This window comes from Haliaeetus albicilla, chromosome 16, assembly GCF_947461875.1.
Source record: "Haliaeetus albicilla chromosome 16, bHalAlb1.1, whole genome shotgun sequence".
NCBI classification, from domain to species: domain Eukaryota; kingdom Metazoa; phylum Chordata; class Aves; order Accipitriformes; family Accipitridae; genus Haliaeetus; species Haliaeetus albicilla.
Window position 1 is genome coordinate 2,825,997 of NC_091498.1, and position 7,407 is coordinate 2,833,403.

Below are 7,407 nucleotides of genomic sequence, written 5' to 3' on the forward strand. Positions count from 1 at the left end.
CCCCGCTGCCCATCGCCCCTCCGAAACGGCCTCAGTCCATGCAGAAGAAACCACCTGGCACCGGCATCTGCATCCCGGCACCGGTGGCAAAGCCTGCGGATGGGGGGGGGATGCCGGGTGCCCCCAGGGACCTGCTGCACCCAAACGCCTTGTTGAACTGCTGCGGGAGCGGGCGCTGCTCCCCAGGGACGGGGATGGCACCTAGAGGTTGGCTGGCACAGGCTGGCACGCTCGCCCGCTGCAGCACCCGCTCCAGCCCCTTCCATTTGCCTTTGTTCCCCGCCCGGGGAATGGGGAAGGGGGTGGGTTTTTAATTAAAGCTTTTAAAGAGCCATCACAGAGCCGAGCAGCGACCGTGCAGAAGCGACATCCAGGGCTCCCCGTCCTCGGCAGTCAGAGCACGGTCCCTCTCCATCGCTGCCATCGCATCCCTCCTGGCTCCGGTAACCAGCAGGATCCAACCAGGGCTCGCCTCTCCCTCGCTAGCAGCCGCGGCACAGCAGGAAAAGGCACTGCTTCACACCAGCCCCGCTCGCGCCACACAAACAGGTTGTTTCCCTGAAGATGCTTCGCCTGAATGGAGATTTCGGCAGGGACTTGGTCCAGCTCCATCCTCCCGGCACGGCGGGGGCCGGCTTCTGACTGTCGCGCTTCTGCTCGGCTGTGGCCGCCCCTCTCCGGCCAGGCAAAGCCAGAAACAACCAACCAGCCCCAAAAGTGATAAACAGGCGGCACTAAACCCCGCTGGCATTAATAATCTGAAAAACGATTAATAGCAAAGTAAAGGAGATTTGGGTTTTGAGAGACACAGTTTTTAACCCGGCAGTGTTCTTTTAATAGGCTGTGGAAAATACACGTTCCGTAAGAATTCCTAACATGAGGATGGCTCGGGACAAGGGCACGAGGGTAAGGAAGGACCGGGCAGTCCTCGGTGTTGAACCGCGACGGGAACGGCATCACTCCCTGCTGAACGGCAACAGCATCCGGGGAGGAGCAGGCTGGCTGGTGGCACAGCACGGCATGGCCATGCGGCCACAAAACGGGCTCCATCCCATGGGAGCACATCCCTGCCTGCCCAGAGGTGATGCCGACGAACAAAGCACTGTAACGAGCTCTTCCCATCAGGAGAGTCTGCAACCCTCCAATTTCCACGATCTTCACTAGCGGTTCAAAGGCATCCGGGAACTTCAAAGCCGCCTCCGCTACCTCCGCGCTCAACCCTCGCCGCTCTGCGCCCGTCCTCCCGGCACGAGGAACCCCCAGCACCAAACCCCTGCCCGGCCCTCAGCAGCACCGACACAGCCTCTCCACCAACTAATTAAAGCTGCGAGCATCACCGGGCGAAAGTACTGGAGCAACCTCACTGAGATCACAGCCTTCAGTCCTCGCCCCCCCAGAAAACACGGCTTCCCGCAAAGCATGTGCATGCACACGTGCGTGCACGCGTGGGCTCCCGTGCACGCATGGGCACTCGGCGGGTAGATGGGTATCCGTGCCGCTCCCACCCACCGCGGCACAATCCCCCCCCGGCGCTCGGGACCACGTTTCCCCCCGCTCTGCCCTCCCACGTCTCCCCCTTCCCCACGCACTCCCCCTCTCCCTCTGGCTTCCCCGGCGCTCTGCCACCACCTTTCCTGAAGCAGGCAGGCTGGCAGCAGCACCGAGCTGTAATTAATGGTGCCGCTTTGCCAATCACTGGCTCAGCCTCGCTAGCACTGGCAAGCACAGGCCTTTTTATTTATTTTACTTAACTGCTGTTGGTAAAACTCCACTCCAAAAGCAAGGCCGAGACAGCACAGTGAAATCTCCACCAGGATTAGGGATTACGCTCTGCCAAGGAACAGGGTGTGCTGCCTCCCCCTCCGCAGCTGCGGGGGTCCCTGGAGGCGAGTTCCCCCCCACACCCCCCCCCCGGCAGCAGGGCACCCGCAGGGGTTGCAGCAGCCGCGGCTGCTCCCGTTGCTCTCCCGCGGCCTCTTCCGAGTAGTTTCCACGTTGCTGGGATGCGGCTCCCTCTTCTCCATCAGCTCCATCCTGCCCTAGCACCGTACGGCAAAGGGATGGGGGGGGGGGCTGAGAGCCCCAGCAGGGCTCCAAAGGGGGGGCCGAGTTGCAGGGGTGGCAGCCTGGATGTGTGCTCATGCCGGAGGGGGAGGTTTTTTGTAACCCACCGTCTCAGCCAGACCCAGATCCGCCAGGAGCCTCCGAGGTGCCCCGAGGAGGAGAAGGGGCCTGGCTCCAGCCCGCTCTTGGAGGACATCAAGAACGAACAGACGGGATGAGAGCAGGGGGGACGCGATGGCCCCCGTGAGCACCGAGGAGCTACGGAACCTCTGATGCTTGGCAACCGAGCCGGGTGGCCCAGAGCCAGCCCCGTCCCCATTAAAGGACGGCTCCTTGGTAGGAAATGAGTTTGCAGGGCCTCGGTCCAAATTCCCATGGAGGAGCGTTGAGGCGTCGCAGCAGCCCAGCCCCGAGGGCTGTGCGGGGGTGGCGGGGGCTGGACCAGGGCTAGCGGCTCATCCCATGGTCTGTGCGTCCATCCGTCCGTCCAGAGCATCACCTTCCTCCAGGCAGAGGGGACACGGGGAGCCCATCTTGCAGCCCCCATCCAAGCCAGAGCACAGGGACTCAGCAGCGATGGGAACAGCCCAAGCGAAGGAAAATCCATCTATTCCCACTGCTCTGTGCGGGAGGCTGGTGCCAGGGCCGGGCTCTCGGCAGCCCACAGGGGAGGACAGAGCCCGCTGCAGCTCTTCAGGAAAAGCACGACACCCCCGGCCCAACGCCTGTTGCCGGCACAGCAGAGGTGTCACGCCGGGCAGAAAGGCTGAGCAGCCGAAAGGTCCTTAGAGGTGTCGAGAAGAGCCGGAGGCAGCCGGGAAGAGCAGGCAGCGTGTCCCAGCTGATGCTGGAGCACCTCTGCCACACAGCTGCCGGTCGGAGAGAGAGCCGCCTGCGATGCCAGCTCCGTATCCATTTTCTTTCTGGCACAGACCAAATTTGTAGGATCCCAGCTTCTTGCAAACTCCTTGGATCAAAGCAGGGTCAAGCTGGCTTGACAAGCAACCGGGCAGGCCTCGAAGAGGAGCCGCTGCCAGGCTCCGGCACAGAGGGGCTGGCACTGCCCCACGGCCAACACCAGCACCCGCCGCCATCCACGCCGCCGGTAACGAACCCCACCGGGAAACGGGGCGCCGAACCTCCCCGACGAGGGCAGCCGGAGGGCAGCCAGGCGATGGTGACGACAGCCGCGCCGCCCCGCTCCTCCCCACGGGCACCCGGTGCGAGCACCATGAGCCGGCTCCCTCCCCACCAGCCCTCCTCGGCTCAGCTGCCGCCACCGCCTTCGTCGGCGGTGGGGGGGGGAAGAGGTCAGTGCCAAATAACCGCCCCGCCGCCCACCGGGAGCCCTCCCGACGGCACGGCTCAGCGCCAGCCCCGCGTCGCCGGCTCCACGCGCGCCCCAGCCGCCGGCAGCGCCCCGCCAGAAACCCCAACCGGTCTCTCTGCCACAACCCAGCCCGGCCACCCCAGGGCCACCTCCCCACGTCACCGGCGGCCCCGGCTGCCAAGGCGCCATCCGGCACAGGCAGCGGCGACATGACCTAGAAAAGCAAAGGGTTGTTCACACGCTGCGCTGCCGCGAGCCCCCGGGCCCGACCGTGCAGGCGCCGGTGCACACGCACCCTCGGCACCGGCCGGGGTTGCGGAAAAAAATCTCCCCGCGCTTCAACAAGTGACCTGCGTGGGCACATGCGCGGGCACACGTGGCACCGCTCTCGCCACGAACCCCGGGGTTCGCCGGGGCCCCTGGGAAGGGAAGCAGCTCCCCCGCTCCCCCCCGGATCCGGCTGCCACCTGTACGCCGCACGTGCCCGCGCCGACACACGCCGGGCGCCCACGTGTGCCCTCGCTGCACGCCCACGGTCCCCGGGGCGCCGCTCGCCCCAGCGGCACGGCCGTGGCACGGGGGCTTCCCGCAGCCCTTCCACGCTGGCACCGAACAAAGCCCCACGCAGGGAAGAGCCGCAAAACCGCCTGCCCGCTGCCGGGGGCTCCGCCAACACGCCTGCCCACGCACCCCGGTGCGTGCCGATTCCCCGAGGGCCCTTGGCCGGGGGTGACGACGGCGGGGCCAGCTCCGGCGTGGGGAGCCCAACCCGCCGAGCACCCACGCGTGCCGGGCTGGCACCACACGTGTGCCCACACGCCGGGGCTGGCAGGGATGCCGGCGGGCAACCGGGCGCCCGTGGCCTTGCTGGATGACACGCCAAGGCACCGCGGTGCCACGCGTGTGCCCCGCAACACACATGTGCCCACCGACGGGCGTGCAGCCCCTCCGCCGGGGGGGCTACCGGAGCCCTGACATTGCTTGTGGGGAGGGACCGGCACACCGCGGGGGGGGGGAGAACCGGCAGCCCCGGAGGAGGAGGACCGGCAGCCCCGGGCATGCCCACCGCTCGCAGCCAACCCCGGTGCCGAGCCCGCCGCCGCCGCAGCCCCGCGCAACTTCCAGCCAGGGCCGGGGCCGCCCGGGGGATACCACTACCCGCACCGGGCACCGGGTACGGGGCACCCCCGGTACCGCGGCGCGGCTACAGCTCCCCCCGGCCCCTTCAGCCCCGTTACCGGGGCAGGAAAGTTGTCCCGGGATGGGCGGAAGGATGGCAAGGCGAACCCGGGGCTCTCTACCAACCGGCAGCACCGACCGCCGCATCCCGCATCCCCGGCGAGCTGCCGCCCCCGCTGCGCCGCGGAGAGAAACGGCGGGGGGTTGGGGGGGGGGGGGGGAGAGCGGTGCGCACCGCGGTGCACCGGGAAGGAGACGGGAGGGGGGGTCGGTACGCCGACCGGGGGGGGTGAGGGGTCTCGGTTCACGGGGGGGGGGTGTATCCCCGCCGCCTCTTACCTGCGCTCCGTCAGCAGCGCGTGTAGCCCCGGCGCGGCGCGGCGTGCAGCGGGCTGGCCATCCCCGAGCGGCGGGAGCGGCGGCGGCGGCGGCGGCGGCGGCGGCGGCAGCAGCAGCAGCAGCAGCAGCCGGTGCCCGGGCGCGCCCGGGGGAGCGCGGCGGCGCGCGGGGCCGGGAGCGGGCGCGCGGCGCGCCGGGCCCCGGTGGCGGCGGCAGCGGCGGTGGGGGGGGAGGGGGGGGGAAGGGGGGGGGGAGGAGGCGGGGGCGGGGGCGGCGGCGGCGGCGCGCGCGGCTCGGGCACTTGCTGCATGCGCCGGGCGCGGGGCGGTGTGACAGCGGCGGGCATGGCGGGGAGCCTGCGCGGCCGCCTTCGGGAGACCGGGGGGGGGGGGGGGAGAGGGTGTCCGTGTCCCCCCCCCGCCACCCACTCACCCACCCACCCGCGGCCGCCGCTACCCCCGGAGCGGTGTTCTGGGGGGGGGGGGGGGGGGGGGGAGAAGGTGACCCCCGGGATGCTGCAGCGCTTGGAGGAGGGTGTTTGTGCACGTGGAGGGCTGCACACGCGTGGATGTGGTGTGCGCACGGGTGGCGTGCTCCTTGGGGGGGGGACGACAGGGTGCGTGGGTGGCGTGTGCCCGCACACGCGGGAATCGGTTCGTGCGTGCACGGGGCGGTGGTGGGGCTGGGTTGGCCGTGCATGCACACCAGGGGTCTGTTCGTGCACACGAGGGGTCTGTTCGTGCACACCAGGGGCCCGTTCGTGCTTGCCGAGGCGTGGGCAGCGCACGCGTGCACGACAGCGGGTGCCGTGGCGCGCCCCTGTGCGGGATAAACGCGCTCCCCGGCAGCGGCCGTGTCGCACACGTGTGCAGGCCTCGGCGTGGCACGCTTTGCAGGGGTGCGGGGAGGGGTGGGATGTGGGGAGACCTGGAGTGTCAGCACCGGGTGAGAAACGGGGGCTGGCACGCCCCACGGTTGCACAAACGTGGCACGAGTGTGTGTGACACGGAGGATGTCCGACTGCCGGAGCCACGGTGGTGTTTGTGTGGGCTGCAGAGCTGCAGTTTCACGTGTGAAGGCCATGCACAGATGGGATAAACCTGAGCATCTTGGTGGCCCACGGGCAACTGAGAGCAGCCGGCCCAGAGGCTCCGCTCTAGCCCAGATCCTGCCCAGGGCAGAGCCCACCAGGAGCACGGGGACCTCTGGCTTGGAGGGGACAGGGTGTCACCGCCACCGAGCCCCAGCCCCGCAGCAAGGAGCCCGGTGGGATGTGGCACGGCCTCGCTGCCACGCCGCAGGAGCAGCACAGCTGGAAATGCGGCGTGTTCCCATCACCTGCCTGTCCACCTCCGCTGGCTGCATCCTGCCCAGCGCTGCGTGCCCTGTGCCCAGCCCTGGGGGCGCACAGATCTCCGGGTGGTCCCTTGCAGCCTCTGTCTGGGGCTGCCTGTGACAGAGGCAGAAACCCGGTAGCAGGAGGCACCGCTGGGACCACTGCTCAGCACCCTGGGGATCTGTAGCTCAGCGCCAGCCCTAATCCAGCCCGGCACAGCTGAAAGTGCAGGGTTATATCCACCTGAGGCCTTTGTGCAGTTCAGCTCCTTCCCTCCCTGGCGTTCCCTTTTCCCAGTCCTCCCCTGCGGTCTGTGGGTGCCTGACCCGGCGTCCCCAGACAGACACTCATCCCCTCTGGGTCAAGGCTGAAAGAAAGCACACCAGCTTTTCAGACTGTTCTTTATCCAGGGAGAAAAGCATCATTAGCTCAGACATAACTGGAGGATATTCCAGAACCCGTCTCTGTAAATACAGATCATTGCAGCGGCTGCAGCTCAGCAGAAGGGCGATCCCAAACCCATGGCTCTCTGGGTCACGCTCTCTGCTTCCCGCGAGGTATTTGCTCCCGCAGCCAAATAGGTCTGCACTCTTGATATCCTTCCAAATTTCCAAACGCATCGCTTGTCACCAGCTACCGCTGCCCTGCGAGCGATGCGGGATGCGATGCGGGATGCGATGCGGGATGCGCAGTGCCCGTGGGCTCTGCCCCGACCCTGGTCCTGGCTGTGGCACAGCCTGGCTTGCATCGCTCTGTCCTGCAAGAGCCCGCTGCCACCAGGCCTGGCCACGGCCCGTGGTCGTGCACGTAACATCACCCTGTGCCTGCTGCTGCCCTTCCAGGGAGGGAGTCACTTCCAGCCTCCACATCACCCCCCCTGCCCCAGACTCCCCGCTGCTGCAGGCAGCATCACCAAAAATCTCTGCCTCTGGTGGGACCCTGCCTGTGGCAAGGAGGGGCTGTAAGGCTCCGGTGCTGGGGGGGGGGGGGGGGCGAGCTGCGGGAACCAGAGGCACCCACTGTTACCAGGACAACTGGGTGCTCTCCGGAGCTGCTTGTTGCTGCTTCATCCCTGCAAACCTTCCCCCAGACGCAGCCTGAGATCTGCCACTGGCCGTGCCCCCAGCCCAAAGCAAGGCAAGAGGGGTGCTCAGGCCCC

The 7,407-nt window shown here is 67.9% G+C and overlaps 1 protein-coding gene across 6 annotated transcripts in view; it reads right to left on the reverse strand.

The window, feature by feature from the left end:
* ADGRB2 (adhesion G protein-coupled receptor B2) overlaps positions 1–5,060 on the reverse strand; it is a 28,690-nt gene extending 23,630 nt beyond the window's left edge. For 5 of the 6 annotated variants that reach the window (XM_069802963.1, XM_069802962.1, XM_069802961.1 and 2 more), the window contains exon 1: positions 4,913–5,020. The gene's annotated coding sequence lies outside the window, so the exon portion shown is untranslated. Of the gene's footprint in view, positions 1–4,912 lie in introns of all 6 variants that reach the window. The other variant, XM_069802965.1, reaches the window with a different exon arrangement.
* Between the last annotated feature and the right edge of the window lie 2,347 nt (positions 5,061–7,407).